Source organism: Protobothrops mucrosquamatus, unplaced genomic scaffold (genome assembly GCF_001527695.2).
Source record: "Protobothrops mucrosquamatus isolate PMUCROS unplaced genomic scaffold, P.Mucros_1.0 scaffold3588, whole genome shotgun sequence".
Classification (NCBI taxonomy): Eukaryota; Metazoa; Chordata; class Lepidosauria; order Squamata; family Viperidae; genus Protobothrops; species Protobothrops mucrosquamatus.
In genome coordinates this window covers 3,600-19,898 of record NW_015389553.1, presented here as the reverse complement: position 1 = coordinate 19,898, position 16,299 = coordinate 3,600, and the positions used below count along the sequence as shown (strand labels likewise).

At 42.1% G+C, this 16,299-nt stretch overlaps 1 pseudogene; it reads left to right on the top strand.

Moving 5' to 3' along the window:
• Nucleotides 1-321: 321 nt before the first annotated feature.
• LOC114923433 lies at nt 322-3,082 on the top strand (annotated as a pseudogene).
• The last annotated feature ends 13,217 nt before the right edge of the window (nt 3,083-16,299 follow it).

Sequence of the window (16,299 nt, the reverse complement as noted above, 5' to 3'; positions counted from 1 at the left end):
TTCTAAACTAGACCTAAGGGAAGCTTACTATCGCGTGAGAATCAAGGAAGGGGATGAATGGAAGACCGCATTTAACTGCCCCATGGGGTGCTACCAATTCAAAGTCTTGCCATTTGGATTACAAGGGGCCCCCGCAGTATTTATGCAATTAATCAATGACGTTCTAAGGGAGCACCTATTTAAGGGGGTCCTTGTTTACCTAGACGACATTCTTATCTTCACCGAATCAAAAGAGGAACATGTCAACCTAGTCAGAGCGGTTTTAAAGAAACTGCGAGCCGCCCACCTATATGCGATCCAACAGAGCCCGAAAATGCTCGAATGCTTGCCATGGCCTTTATCTCACAAAGTGCCCCTGATATCCGTAGAAAGTTGCAAAGACTGGAGGGAGCCCTGGGAAAGCCTATGAGTGAACTGATGGAAGTGGCCCGGAAGACGTTTGTTAATAGGGAAAAGGAGGAGGAGGAGAAGAAGAAGGACCAGAAAATGCAGAAAAAGGCTGAATTGCTGGCTGCCGCTATGATGGGGGTGCCAAGAGGAAGGGGAGGTGGCAGGAGTAGGGGGAAGGGAATGACTTTAGGACGAAACCAGTGTGCCATATGTAAAAAAGAAGGGCACTGGAAGGGTGAATGTCCGGAAAGAGATAAGGATGAAGAACAAGGAGGGGGAAGAGGCAGGTTTGTGAAGAGCTACAGAGGTGGCCCAGGGAGAGGCCAGGGAGGGAGAGGAAGAAGAGGAGGATTTTCAAGACCTCCCCTCGTAGGCCTGGCAGAAGTGGAGGAATGGGACTGAGACCGACCAGGTTCAGCCCGCCTCCCGGAACCTGTGGTCAGTCTAACAGTAGGAGGCAAACCTATTCCCTTCCTTGTGGATACTGGAGCCACCCGATCAGTCCTAACTCAACCCCTGAGCCAAGCCTCCCCCCACTCCATCAATATACAAGGAGCAACAGGGAGGATATTACAGCGACCATTTTTGGAACCCTTAATTTGCACTACAGGAGGAAGAACCATAACTCACCAGTTTGTATATATGCCAGATTGTCCCATCCCTTTATTAGGAAGAGATCTGCTATGTAAACTAAGGACGCAGATCTCCTTTGAGGAGGATGGCACCATGGAAATGAAGTATGGAAAAGTAATGATGGAGGTACCCCGTGAAGAGGAATGGAGAATGATGATGCTGGCACGAACGGTAGAGCAGAATGCCAATGGGAGGAATTTGATGTACCGTACCTGTGGGCAAAGGACAACCCCCCTGGTTTTGCCTGGCATCATCCCCCAATCATAATAGAAGAAATTCCAGCAAAAATGCCAATCAGAATTAGGCAGCGCACGTATCCCAGACCCATGGCACAAGCCATCCAGGAAGTGATAGACTTATATTTAGCCCATCACATTCTAGTCCCTACAGAGTCAAAATGGAATACTCCAATCTTGCCAATTCCGAAGGGAGAAGGTAAATACCGCCTCGTACAAGACCTGCGGGTCGTGAATGAGGCTACAGTCACAATACATCCAGTGGTACTGAACCCCTACGTCATTTTAGGATTGATTCCCCAAACGGCTAAGTGGTTCTCAGTGATCGATCTGAAAGATGCTTTCTTCGCGATACCTATACATGAGAAGAGCCAGTACTTATTTGCTTTTGAGTGGGAAAATCCAGTGTCGGGAAGAAAACACCAGTATGCCTGGATGCGGTTGCCCCAGGGATTTAAGAACTCCCCAACCCTTTTCGGGGCTGCACTGGGAAAAGATCTGGAGGCCCTGGATATCCCTTACCCAGATGTCATGTTGCAGTATGTTGATGATTTATTAGTCATGGGCCAGACGGAAGATGACTGTTGGCAGAATACCTATGACTTGCTTCACCTTCTGCAAGACCGGGGTTACAAGGCATCCCAGAAGAAGGCCCAATTGGTAGCGATGAGAGTTAGATATTTGGGATATGACATAGAGGAAGGAAGGAGAACCCTCGGACACGAGAGGAAGGGGGCCATCTGCCAGCTGCCTGTACCGAAGAATAGGAAAGAGTTAAGAGGATTTTTGGGTGCTGCTGGCGTCTGCCGAATATGGATCCCTAATTTTAGTTTAATAGCGCCCCTAGTTTAGGGCTACCGGATTTGGAGAAGCCGTTTCAGCTGTTTGTAGATACGAAGCAAAATGTGGCAGTAGGAGTTCTTACCCAGAAAGTAGGAACATGGCATCGTCCTGTTGCTTATCAATCTAAGCAGCTTGATAATGTAGCAAAGGGTTGGCCTGCTTGTCTTAAAGCGATTGCTGGAACAGCATTGTTAACACAGGAAGCTAATAAATTAACTTTTGGGCAGGAACTAGATATTTATATGCCGCATGCCCTCAAAGCTGTCTTGGAAGCAAAGGGACATTTGTGGCTGACCAACCCACGCATGTTAAAGTATCAAGCCTTGATAACACATAATCCAACAATTACATTAATACAATCAAACACACTGAATCCAGCCACATTACTGCCTGAACCAGAATTGAAAACCACCCATAGTTGTGTTCAAGTCATTGAAGAAACATATGCCAGCCACCCGGATATGAAGGATGTTCCCCTTTCTGATCCAGATTTTGCAATATATACAGATGGAACTAGTTTTGTGCAAGAAGGAACTCGGAAGGCAGAATATGCCGTAGTGACTTTGGAGGATGTATGGGAAGCTGAGCCCCTCCCTCCAGGCACAAGTGCTCAGCTGGCTGAATTGCATGCATTAACTAGAGCCCTGGAGTTGGCGGAAGGAAAACGCGTTAACATTTATACAGATTCCAAATATGCCTTTCTGACAGTGCAAGTCCATGGAGCGTTATATAAAGAAAGAGGTCTTATAACTGCAGGGGGAAAGAATATTAAGCATGGATCTCAGATATTGCGTTTGCTGGACAGCGTGTGGGCACCCAGGGAAGTAGCCATGATGCACTGTAGAGGGCATCAGAAGGGATTATCAGACATTCAGCGGGGAAATAATAAGGCTGACCGGGAAGCTCGTATAGCAGCACAAAAGACACTAGCTGTGCAGACAAACTACCTAGCTGTGTGGGTCCCAAAAGAACAAGAGTGAGTTAAACCAAACTACTCCCTGGATGATTTGAAGCAAATAGAGGTGCTTGAAGCGAGGCAGGAAGATGGTTGGTGGATCCTGCTGGACCAACGAGTCTTCATTCCAGGATATATGGCATGGGTTGCAGTGCAACAGGTCCATAGGCAACTGCACCTGGGGAAGACTGCGTTGGCAAATGCCTTGCAGCGGGAGGTCTATATTGACAAAATACACAGCATTGCAGCAAATGTTTGTGCTAGGTGTGAGATTTGTGCGGCCAACAACCCAAGGCAAGGACCCCGACTGCCTCAAGGACACCAACCCAGAGGAAATTACCCTTTTGACTCTGATGATTGATTTTACTGACATGCCACGTTCAGGTCCCTATAGAGCAATGCTAGTTATAGTATGCACATACACTGGGTGGCCAGAGTGCATACCGACAAGGACAAAAAAAGCAACTGAGGTCAAAAAAGCCTTGCTCCACATCATTATTCCCCGGTATGGGCTGCCATCTAGAATCTCTTCAGACAATGGTCCTGAATTCATCCATAGAGTCACCCAAAAGATAGCTGCTATGTTAGGGATAACATGGAAGCTTCACTGTAGTTTCCATGCTCAGTCGGGAGGAAGGGTGGAGAGAATGAATAGAACCATTAAGGAAAAATTGGCAAAAATATGTCAGGAAACCCAGCTCAAGTGGCCAGACGCTTTAAACATGGCCCTGGTTGCAGTATGGTGTGCCCCACAAAGGGGGCTGCTTCTTATCACCATTTGAATTATTATATGGTAGAGTCCCTAATTTACTCAGACCAAATGTCCAGAACACTAGCCAGGTGGCAGATACAGTTAAATTGAAACAGCTGCAAGCCCTTAATGCAGTAATCTGGAGATTACAGCAGTATGTGCTGTTCTGTAGACCCCAGGTGCTAGTCACATCAACTCATAACATACGTCCGGGACAGGAGGTCTGGGTGAAGGACTGGAAGAGGGAGGTCTTGAGCCCAAAGTGGAAAGGCCCATATACTGTTGTTATGGTTTCTCCCCTTGCTGTTAAGGTAGCGGAAATCAAATCCTGGATCCATTGGTCCCGAGTTAGGCTAGCTGCCCCTGCCCAGTGGAAAGTGAAGAGTGACCCAACACACCCTCTTAAGCTAACTCTTCACCGCAAGGGAAGGAGCCTCTCCCCTTCTGGTGACACTCCGGAAGCTGTCCCTCTACGAACAGGTGAGGTGAAGAACACACCTGCAGGTGTTACTCCGGAAGCTAACACCCAGTGCACGGGCAACAAAAACAACCTACCCTGGAAGCTGCGATCGCGCAGCTAGAGTTAGATTTCTCTAAGCATTGTTAAAGTTGTCAGGGTTCGGAACGCCATGGAACCCAGCCAAAGGATGAGAGAAACTGCCTGTATTAGAAAGGGCCTCATGCCAACTATTTGGGTGGTAGTAACACTGTTGCTGATTAGTATTGTCATCAACTCCCTGTACCTGTATAAGGTGATCATTGTTGAAGGAATTGGGGGGGGGGGGGTAAAGCAGATGGTGGGGATGTACAGGATGCACTTGATGATCCGAATGTGGGAGACGCCTTCACTACTGCCCCCACTCTGAATCCCCAAGAGCTGAATGAACAAGGATTGCCAGTATCTGTGCTGGGGGACCCCTTCGGACGGGATGGGGGGAATGTGGATGTGCTTGGGGCCCAGCGCCTTTTCCCTCCATGTGCTGACTACTTTGTGACCCTTCCCTTGGGAAGGCATTTCGTTTATGGCATTACACAACTTCCCAATTGCTCCACCCATAATCTCCCTCCTTGTGAGCATGAAGGAACTCGATATTGGCAATGTATATATAATTCCACTATACGGTGTCATCGCCTACGTACCCTTGGGGAACAGGTTAGGGTACCTCGTCAAACATCAAAGGGAAAAGGAACCTGCATTCAATGTTTAACCAAAGACGGGGCCATGTTATCTAGGGATGGGAAGCCTAAGTCATGTAATCAGTTCGATTTGGCCACTTGTGTTTATGGCAAAAAGAGACCAAAAACATACAAAAGGTGTAATGGGATGGAGGGGATCTTATGTTATAACAATATTCCACCCAGTCCACCCAGTCCCCTTCGGACCCTCTCCAAACGCACAGTGCAGGTCACACTGTCACCTTCAGGTGAGCAGGAACGGTGTGCTCCATGTATAACAAAGGCCAAGATTGGCAGACGCACTGTCATGACTCTGGTATACCACACTCAGGCCCCTAGTGGATGCATCCCCAATGACATAACATGCTTATCGAATGGGACTATGTATCACTACTGCAGACAATCTCCAGCGCAGAAGCTCACTTGCTATAAACCTGAGACCCCCGTGAACTTAAATGTGTCTGTATGGGCGGGATTAGCTCAGGTTCTCCACCCTAAAGAGTCCAAACTATATTTTTTAAATCATACGGTAGCGTTAAAACAAGGGTCTGAACCCCTTAGGGTGGTTCTGGATGTCTGTGCCACAATGGATAAAGTAGCTGCAACCTCTTGTGGAAGTCAGGATTGGAGGAAAACGTATAAATCCAATCATAAGTACCTATGTGAGAGGAATTTAAAATGGGCATATGGACATCCTGATGGGTTCATTCCGTGTGCAGCACGGACGGACTGTACTGGATGGGAATGCCTATGTGACTATACTGGAGGGGGATATAAAGGGTGTAAGGACATCTCCAATTTCCAAAGGTTATCAGGTACCAATCAGGTCTCCTTCCAGGTGGCTAGAACCCATCCATCTCAAGTAAGTTATGGTATAGGGATTGACGGAACAGGAACTGATCCAACCACATACATCACGGTCAGAATAAAGACAATATAGGATGGAGAAGCTAGATCCTTGGGATGGTCAGTCTATGACACCCTCCGGAATTTAGAGAAGCCCCTACTGGTAAGCCCCAAAGCTGTCAACTTGTTTGTGGAGATGGCAGAAGAAGTGGCCAAAACGCTAACCGTAAGGAACCGTTTTGTGTGCGGTGGCACAAACATGGGTGAACAATGGCCATGGGAAGCTCTGGAGGCAAGCCCTGAAATCTTTAACAATATGTCTAAAGCAGGGAACATCACAGCTAGGACTCGTCTCTCTGGTATTGTATGGACATTATCTACCAACCTAGTGGGGCGGAATTGCTTTATGCAGAATCAGACTGTGCCTGTAGGAGACCTTATCTGTCTGGGGCACTGGGATCAAGAATACAAACGTTGGACCTCCCCTGGTAACAGTACAGAGCCCAGAAAGTTTAATGTTACCCTACTCTCTTATCTTAATAACACTCAAGGGGAGTGGATTGCCCCAGACAATATGTATTGGATATGTGGCAACCTAGCTTATGAAACACTACCTCAAAACTGGTCAGGGTCCTGTGTACTAGGATGGATTAAGCCATCCTTTTTCCTTTTGCCTATTCAGTCAAGAGAAGTATTGGGCATTCCTGTGTATGACCTAGTGGGTCTGCATAGGCGCAGGAGGGACACAGATACAATCTTCTCTAAGTTTCCATGCAAAGAACTAGCAGAATACAAAAAGTCCACCACCCGGGACTCTGAGCGGATAGTGTGCACATATGGACAGGCTACCTGGGCCGAAGATGGCTCATATGGATATAGGACCCCAATTTATATGATCAATAGAATTATTAGACTGCAGGCGGTCCTGGATTTAGCCGGTCAAAGGTTGGACAAGGCTTTGAACATATTATCTAAATCAACAGATCAGCTCAGGACTGCTGTGTATCAAAATAGGTTGGCTTTGGATTATATATTAGCCAAGGAAGGAGGGGTGTGTGGGAAGTTTAACCTCTCAAATTGCTGCTTACAGATTGATGAGACTGGGAAAGTCATTAAACAATTAACCACTGAAATGAGACAACTCACCCACAATGCTGACCAAGGTTTTGACTTTGCCCAAACTTTTGGATCCTGGTTTCCAAAACTTCCTGGGCTACAAGCTATTGTGGCACTTATTGGATTAATAGCAGCTGGCTGTATAATTTTACCATGTATTCTACCAATCTTTGTACGTACAATTTCTAACAGCCTTTCTATGCTTGTGGAAAAGAGAGCCACAGCCCAGGCTATGGCCTTATGGGAATATGGAAGACTTAGCACAGCGGATGGAAACCCCCCAGTATATGAAACTCCCCAGTAATCATAGGAGTTGTGTGAAGTTTCAAAGGGGGGAATGAGGCAGAATGGAAAATATATACTCATATTAGTAGAAGCTTTCTTGCTTTGATGTTGTAAGCTTTAGAAAAAGGGAACTTTCCTTCATGTAACAATGAGCTGTGTGACCTATGTGCTAGTTATTTACTGTAACGGAACATATTGTAAGAAGGGTGCTGAAAGTCACAGATGGTGTAAGATAATATCCTTATAGAGAAATATAGTATTATATATACTGTATATAAACTTTTCCCCCACTCCTGCTATAGCTGATAAGAGTAACGCCTCAGGCGGGGCTGGGGTGCGAAAGGGATAAAACCTATGCCCTGGGAGTAGCCCAGGGTTCAGAATTTGTCATGCTAATGCTCTGAACCTTTGCACAAATAAACCTGTTTCTCCAACCCTTCGTGGTCTTGTCTTCTGAATAAATATTGAGGATTTCTACTACAAAAGAACAGTGGACCTGTGTTCCAAATCCAGAACCTTTAAAGATCACTCTCAAGCGACAGTAACCGAATGTCCAAACCAGATCTATATGACTGGGTGGGATTAGGGTTTGCTATCTTTCTTTGTCTTATAGGAGTTGTAATTGCGTGCCGGACCAGGAACGAATTCACATCCATATTGTGCCCAGAATCCCAACAGCCTTGAGAGATTCAAGAACTTAATCTTTTACCTGATGTGTTGTTTTTGTGGTTGTAAATGTCATTGTGAGTGTTGTTGTTGTTCTCATTGTATCGATTGTGTTAGATGTACAGGAGAACAGGTACTAGAACCTTATGAGGTAGAGGGTCTTGGTGAGACTTTCCATTATACTCTAAAAACTTGTCCAACAATTCAAGAAATTTATGATAGACGGAAGCAGGAGGAAAGCTCCAGAAATTTGTTGGAAACATGGGAAGACTTATATTCATATATGTTGTGTACCACTTGTACTTGGTTACAGGCGCCAGTGCGGAATCGGCTGGACAGAATCAGATTACACAGTGTACAGGTTGCATCAGCCAGACCAGGATAGGAAACCAAGTAGGACAAACTCTGATATATCATACAGAATATCATTACACTGATACTGTACGCCAGTGTATTTTTAATGGTACTCAGTACCAAACATGTACTGATAAAAATAAAAATGTGGTTTGTTATGATCCAAGAGAAGATCCACGGAGATGGGCTTTACAAATTAAAACACATAAATCAAATGGACATGGACAAAACCAAATAATATTAGGGACTTCCCAATGGAAGAAATCCTTGACTGAGTCCTTTGCTGTGACATTTGATGTATGTAAATCCGCCAATCACTGGGCAGCGGTAGATGGTTATGGGGGAATCAGTTGGGTTCATACATATGCATCAAACCATAAATATCTTTGTCCCCCAGATGAATGTACTGTATCAACTATACGATGTAAATGGTGGTCCTGTATAAAATGGAACACTGAAAGTCCAAAAGAATATTTGAATATTCAACTTTTAAAAGTTCCCACAAAAACAGCCACTTTTGGAAGTGATAACTGTAACCTAGTAAATCTGACTATCAGCAATGGTAGTTGGTATATGCAACAAACTGCATGGAGAAATAAAAATTGGATGTTTGGTATAGGAATAAATGGAAAGGGAGCAGACCCAGTGTCTGAAGTAGAAATACAGATCATACCTAAACCTCTACAACCTAAGAAACAGTCTTTATTTTACTCCTTTTATGAGGAAATAGAAAAGAACAAGGATAAAGGAGTAACTCAATTAACTACAAACCTTTTTATTGATTTAGCTGAACAAATTGCCTCTACCTTGGGAGTAAAAAAATTGTTATGTATGTGGGGGTACCAATATGGGAGAGCAGTGGCCTTGGGAATCAAAAGAGGTAGAAATAACCAATATTAATGTAACCAAGAACTGGACCCGAGTGGGACAAACAGACAGAAAGTGGGCCTTAGCAACATCAATTATAGGTCATAATTGTTTTCATAAGCCATGTAAAAAGAACCAATTGTCTAAAGGTGATCTGGTGTGTGAAGGTCAAAGAATATATAACACCAGTAGAATAGATAATTGGGGTACAATGGAAAACATTTCAAGCAATCCTTTTGAAAATACTATTATAAAGAAATATTGGTATGATATACTAGTATCGATTGGCCTGCTCCAGAACAGTTTTACCTAAAGAAGATACTGATCATACATTAATTAAAAATTATAGACCAATATCGCTACTAAATGTGGATTATAAAATCTTTGCCGCAATAATGGCAGAAAGAATGAAAAACTTTTTGACTGAATTTATTCACTCAGACCAAAATGGTTTCCTACCAAAAAGACAGATAAAGAACAACTTGAGGATTATTTTAAATGTCTTGGAATATTATGAAATTCATCCAGGGAACCAGATGGCACTTATATTTCTTGATGCACAAAAAGCCTTTGATAATTTAAATTGGCAATTTATGTTTCAACAACTCCAAGAAATGGACTTTGGTGAGAATTTTAATAAAGCAATTCAAGCAATTTATAAGAAACAAACAGCAAGAATACTTTTAAATGGAGATTATACAGATGGATTTGAGATTAAAAAAGGCACCAGACAGGGATGTCCACTGTCTCCCCTGTTATTTATTCTTACATTAGAGGTACTGGCAAGAAATATTAGACAAGATACAGAAATTAAAGGTCTGGAGATTAAAGACCAGAAATATAAACTACAGGCCTTTGCGGATGACTTGGTTTTTATTTTAGAGGAGCCATTGGAAACAGCCGATAAACTCTTGCAAAAAATTGAGAAATTTGGAGAAGTAGCTGGACTGAAAATAAAAAATCTAACAGATAAACAGAAAATTCAACTTGCTAAAATGACAAACCTTCAAATAGTTAAAAAAGTCAAATATTTGGGCATTTATTTAACTGCAAAATATACCACATTAAAAGAAGATAATTATGAGAGATTAATGAAACAAATAAAAATAGACCTGGAAAGGTGGGAAAATCTTCAATTATCACTCTTAGGAAGAATAGCGACGGTTAAGATGAACATTTTACCAAAGCTAATTTTTTTATTCCAAACAGTTCCTGTTAAACTTACTAAGAATTTTTTTGATGATCTAAATGCAATGATTTTAAGATTTATATGGCAAAGAAAGAAAGCTAGAATCAAATGTAAATTGTTACAAGAATCTAAAGATAGAGGGGGCTTTGGACTTCCAGATTGGAGACTTTATTATCAAGCAGCTATTCTGCTTTGGCTTAAAGAATGGATTGTATTGAGAAATAAAAGATTGCTTTATTTAGAGGGACATGATCTTCAACTAGGTTGGCATGCTTTTATATGGTATGAGAAAACTAAAGCACATAAATACTTTCAAAATCATGCCATAAGAAACGTACTACTTTCAGAATGGGAGAAAATCAGACATAAAATATATATGAAAATACCTGAGTGGCTTTCAACAATGGAAGCATTTGCTTATCCAAATCTGATTAACTATGATAAACTGGTTAGTTATAAAGATATTTTGGACAAAGAGGGAAAAAGTAAGGACAGGCAAACTCTTCAATAACAAGGTATTGACTTGACATGGTGGTCCTATTTGCAAATTCAAACAAGATACGAAAAAGATATAAAACCAACAGGATTTTATAAAGAACAGACTCCATTAGATAAAATTCTGTTAAAAACAGATGAGAATTTGATTAAGAAACTCTATAAATTTCTTTTAAACTGGAAGATGGAAGAAGAACAAGTGAAAGAAACAATGATAGTATGGGCAAAGAACTTTGGATATTCTATAGATTTAGAAGACTGGCAAAAACTTTGGGATAAAAATATCAAGCTCACAAAAGCGGTAGCATATAAAGAAAACTTATATAAGATGTTTTACAGATGGCATATGACACCAGTTCGCTTAGCGAAAATGTTTAAAAATGTCTCAGATACTTGCTGGAAATGTAAACAACAGCCAGGCACTTATTATCATGCCTGGTGGATATGCCCTAATGCTAAGAAATACTGGTCTAAGATTCATAGATGGTTGGAAAAGATGATGAAAATACAGATAGAATTTAAACCGGAATTGTTTTTGTTAGGAATATTAAGACCTAATTATGGTAAAGAAAATGATTATTTGATACTGCATGTTTTAACAGCTGTGAAGATAGCATTTGCCCAATTTTGGAGAAATGAGAATCTACCATCTGACCAGGATATAATTACTAAAATGTTAGAGTGTGCAGAAATGGATAGATTAACATTGGAGATGAAAGAAAAAGATGACTCAGTTTATTTTAAAACTTGGGAAATTTTTTATCAATGGTTAGAGACGCGTTAGAATCTGAAAAGGACTTAATATTTTAGAATAGATGATTGATTTTTAACTGAGTTATAATTTATAGGTTGATAACATCTTTATTTTTAGTGATTTAGTGACTTTTATCCGTTAATGTTGATAGTCATGACTTGTTGAGATTTTATTATTCATGTTTATTTAAATAGATGAATTTATTTGCTTATTAATTGTTAGCAATATGGCTATAGTTAAGCTTATTTTAAAAATGGTTGAGTATGATACTTACTCATTATTATGATCCGGACAGTAGCTTGTTTGTTAAAATATGTGATTGTACCTATCCTTATTTTATCCTAAATCCCCTATTCCCTTCCCCCCATCCCCTTCCCTTACCATACCCGTATTATTCCTATTTTTTCCTTATGCATATAAACTCAATAAAAAAAATTTTTTTTAAAAAAAAAGAAGGAATCACTAGGGAGAAAAATGTATAACCTTACACAAATCAATGAAGAAACTAATTTTGTAGAATATGAAAAGACATTAGAAATACAAAGAAATTTGGAAAAAAATTAATGTTTTATTTTTAAAGAATGGGTAAAAAGAAAAAGGGTGGATTTGTGGAAAATAACTGGAAGTAGCGAGGACATTTAAAAATAAATATATATATACTTTTAGTATTATCATGTAATCATATTTTATATCTTATAATTATCGTTTTATAATCAATTGCCTGAGTAGAGTATATGGGGAAAAATACAAGCCTCAGGTGGAAGCAGGGGGGGAGAACAGGAGTTACCATGGGGCCCAGTGTGAGTCACCATCTAGGAATTGTTTTTAAGTACCTTCTGGTGCCTGGTACCCCTACTTGATCTGACAGGTGTAGAAGATGGGAGACATCTCTCCTCCAGAATTGATAAGCATGTACATATATGGTCTGAGTAAACAGGATAGTAGGGGAGGGATCTTATTAGTATAATGTAAGCAAACAGGGACGGAGATAATGTATTCTGTTTAGGCGCTTCTGATAGATTGTAACCTCCAAAGCCTAAGCCAATGGGGCTATGGGGGAGGGAATGGGGCGTCGCGATAGGATGTATAATAATATGTGATTTTGGAATTTGGGGTGTGGTTCAGTGCTTGCCTACATTGCATTGTTTGTCTTCCTGAATCCACCATGCTTTGCAAACCGTTACTTTTTAGACTTTGTTGTGAAGTCTAATAAACTTATTTTCTATTTGTAACTCAAGTAGAGTGGATTTCAATTTGTGACTATTTTTGTGTCTAACACCTGGTCTCCCTGTCTGTTAGCAAAACAGTGTTTTCAGGATCTTCTGAAAGGCAACAAGGTTGTGGCTAATCTAATATCTGGGGGGGGGCATGTGGAATGATGTTCCACAGGGCAGACACCACGGCAAAAGATTATGCCTCAGAGCAGTGTTTCTCAACCTCAGAAACTTTTTAAGATGTGGACTTCAACTCCAAAAATTGCCTCAGAGCAGTGTTTCTCAACCCTAACAATTTTCAGACATGTGGACTTCAATTCCCAGAATTCCCCAGCCAGCATGGCTGGCTGGGGAATTCTGGGAGTTGAAGTCCACACATCTTAACACTGCCTGAGAGCGTTAACTCTGAGGGTGTGACACTCTCATCGGAGAGTGTCACACTCTCTGCCTGAGAGAGGGTTTTTGTTCTACTCTGACTCTCAAAGAGGGAGTACTAGTGACCTTTCCACATTTGAAGGGACTAGTAGTGGCCCTAACCTACATAAAATTAGGTCAATGTGGTAAGATAGGGGTGCAGAGATGGAAGGGCATTGTTCCAGATGGCATTTCCTGGGAAGGCGAAGAGTGGAGGAACAATGAGATAAAACTAAGCAGCCTTGGCAGAGAAGGATGCCAGGATTAGCAAGGTCTGGGTGGAAGGGACAAAAGGATGTCAGGACAGGTTCTTGTGGATTGGCATTGTGGGTTATCAGTCCCAGAACACCACACCTTTTTTCTTCTCCTCCTTTTCATCTGCCTTTTTTTTCAGGTTCAAAGCTATCAAGGGGGAGGGGCGGGGGGGAAGCAATTTTGTGGGGATCAAGGGGGGATTAGGTGTGATGTGGCTTGCTTTGGTGTCTCTTGGCAGCTCCCAGTGCTGGCTGAGGGGGGTTTCCGTGCAGGGAGGAGAAGAAGCCAGCTAAGATTTGGGGCCTGCAGAAACCTGCCTCCTTTGAAGGGGGCTTGGAATCCTCCCCCCAGGCTTGGAGAAGGGGGGCAGGGAGTGGCCCCAGGTGGTAAGCTGAAATAGCGGTGCATATTGGGGAGGGGGATGAGAAGGAGGCCGTGGAGGTATCAATCATACTTCAACTACAAAAGCTTCTGTGAACACTCAAGCATAGAAGAATCCAGACTTTGAAATGCAACCAAGTCCCTCAAATGCTGAGGCAAGCTCCGAAATGTTCCCCATGCAACCAGACACACATTCCTTGCCAGTAGCACAGCACACAGGTAGCCATATGGAAAGGTGTACAAGTGCATACAGGCACTCAAAAGGGGGGGGAGGGGAGAGAGCGAGAGAGCAAAGAGATAGTCTGTGACCCTGGAAGGTTTGAAGGGCTGCAACTCCCAGGCTGGCTGGGACTGGTGGGAGTGGGAGAGTTATAGCACATAACTATAACTATAGGAGTCTGGCAGATGCCTAGCATCTCTTTGAACAGTCAGCCATTTCTCTGAAGCTGGACAGATGGGAAGAGCTTACCTCAGATGATTAATGATGAGTGCATTCCCTTCACCATTAAATATCTCTTGCCAACTAACTTAAACTTTAAGGCCAGAAAACTGGGTTCCCCAAGATGGTTGTAAGACACATCGGAGCCCCAGCACAGGTCTGTGATGAGGCCCCACACAGATGAAGGCCCCACACAGTTGCCCCAAACCATCTCCCATCTCTCATGGGTGAGGGCTTCCTTTACTCTGAAGGTCACAGTCAAAGATCCAGGGAGAGCTTGGAGTGGTCTTGTCTTTCTCAGGCGTTTTATATTTAATAAGAAGTACAGGTAATCCTCAACTTACAACCACAAATTGCCCAAAATTTCTTTTGGTAAGTGAAACAGTGAGTTTTGACTCATTTTACAACCTATCTTGCCACAGTTGTTAAGTGAATCACTGCAATTGTTAAGTTAGTAACACCGTTGTTAAGTGAATCTAGCTTCCCCATTGACTTTGCTTGTCAAAAGGTGATCACGTGACCCCCAGACACTGCAACCGTCATAAATGTGAGTCAGTTGCCAAGCGTCTGAATTTTGATCATGTGACCATGGGAATGTTGTAATGGTTGTAAGTGTGAAAAATAGTCATAAGTCACTTTTTTTGGTGTCATTATAACTTTGAATGGTCACTAAATGAACTGTTGTAAGTCAAGGACTACCTGTAGTAGGCCAAGAAGCATTTAGTTCACCCATTAAAGTGCTTTGTAACTTGCCACAGTCTTCCACATACTAAGCTTTTATGCTTCCTATGCCAATTTATTGCACCCTTTGTTTTAGATTCTTGATTTTTTATGCAGATAGTCCTCAAATCACAGTCAAAGTTGAGGGCAGAATTTCTATGGCTAAGCAAGGTGGTTGTTTAAATGAGTCCTGCCTGATTTTATGATCTTTTATCCATGGTTATTGAAAGAATCACTGCAGTTGCTAAGTAAATTGTGTGGTTGTTAAGCGAATCCTGCTTCTTCCATTGACTTTGCTTGTTGGAAACCGGCTGGAAAAGTCACCAATGGTGATCACATCATTCCAGGTCACTCCAACCATTGCAAATACATGTCAGTTGCCAATTTTGATCACATGACCTGTGGGGATGCTGAGATGGTCATAAGTGCAAGAACCTGTTGGAAGCCATTTTTTTAAATGCTGTTATAACTTCAAACAGTCACTAAATGAAGGGCTTTAAGACAAAGACTACCTGTATATTTTTCATTTTAAATTCCTATGTTTTTTGTATTCTCTAGTTTTTCATCATAATTTTTATAGATTTAGATTTTTACTGTTGATGTCTCCTTTATAGTTTTTTCATGACTGTACACCACCATCCTTATGCTGGCCTATGGCCACATTCCTTATGCTGGCCTATGGCAGTAATAAAGATTTGATTTTGAGAGATTCTAACCTCAGTCCTTACAAAGCGCTTGAACAGGGAACAGGGAACATTTTCCCCACTGCAATGTCAAGGCAACAGGATAGGATAGGATAGGATAGGATAGGATAGGATAGGATAGGATAGGATAGGATAGGATAGGATAGGATAGGATAGGATAGGGTTGGGTAGGGTAGGGTAGGGTAGGGTAGGGTAGGGTAGGGTAGGGTAGAGTAGGGTAGAGTAGAGTAGAGTAGAGTAGAGTAGAGTAGAGTAGAGTAGAATGGAACGGAACTGAATGGAATATAATTTGTCTCCAGTGCATAAGCTCTTAGAATGTATGCAAAACAACAAAGTAATAATAATCATATATCAACGTAATAATAATCATAATAAGAGAAGGTAGTAGAACAGATGAGAAGGTTAAAAATAATACAGCTGTTCTGGATCATAGATCCATTTAACCTTGTATAACTCTATGTATTCCTATGTAACAGGTCAGGGGGAGGGTGCAAGGGTCAAGGGGCGGAGCTTCAAAGGCATCCCTGGACACTAGCCTGGGATCAGCCCTTTGTTCTTTAGCCACCTCATGCAGCCACACGGCTGCAGACTCCACGATCACCCCACCATGTGACGC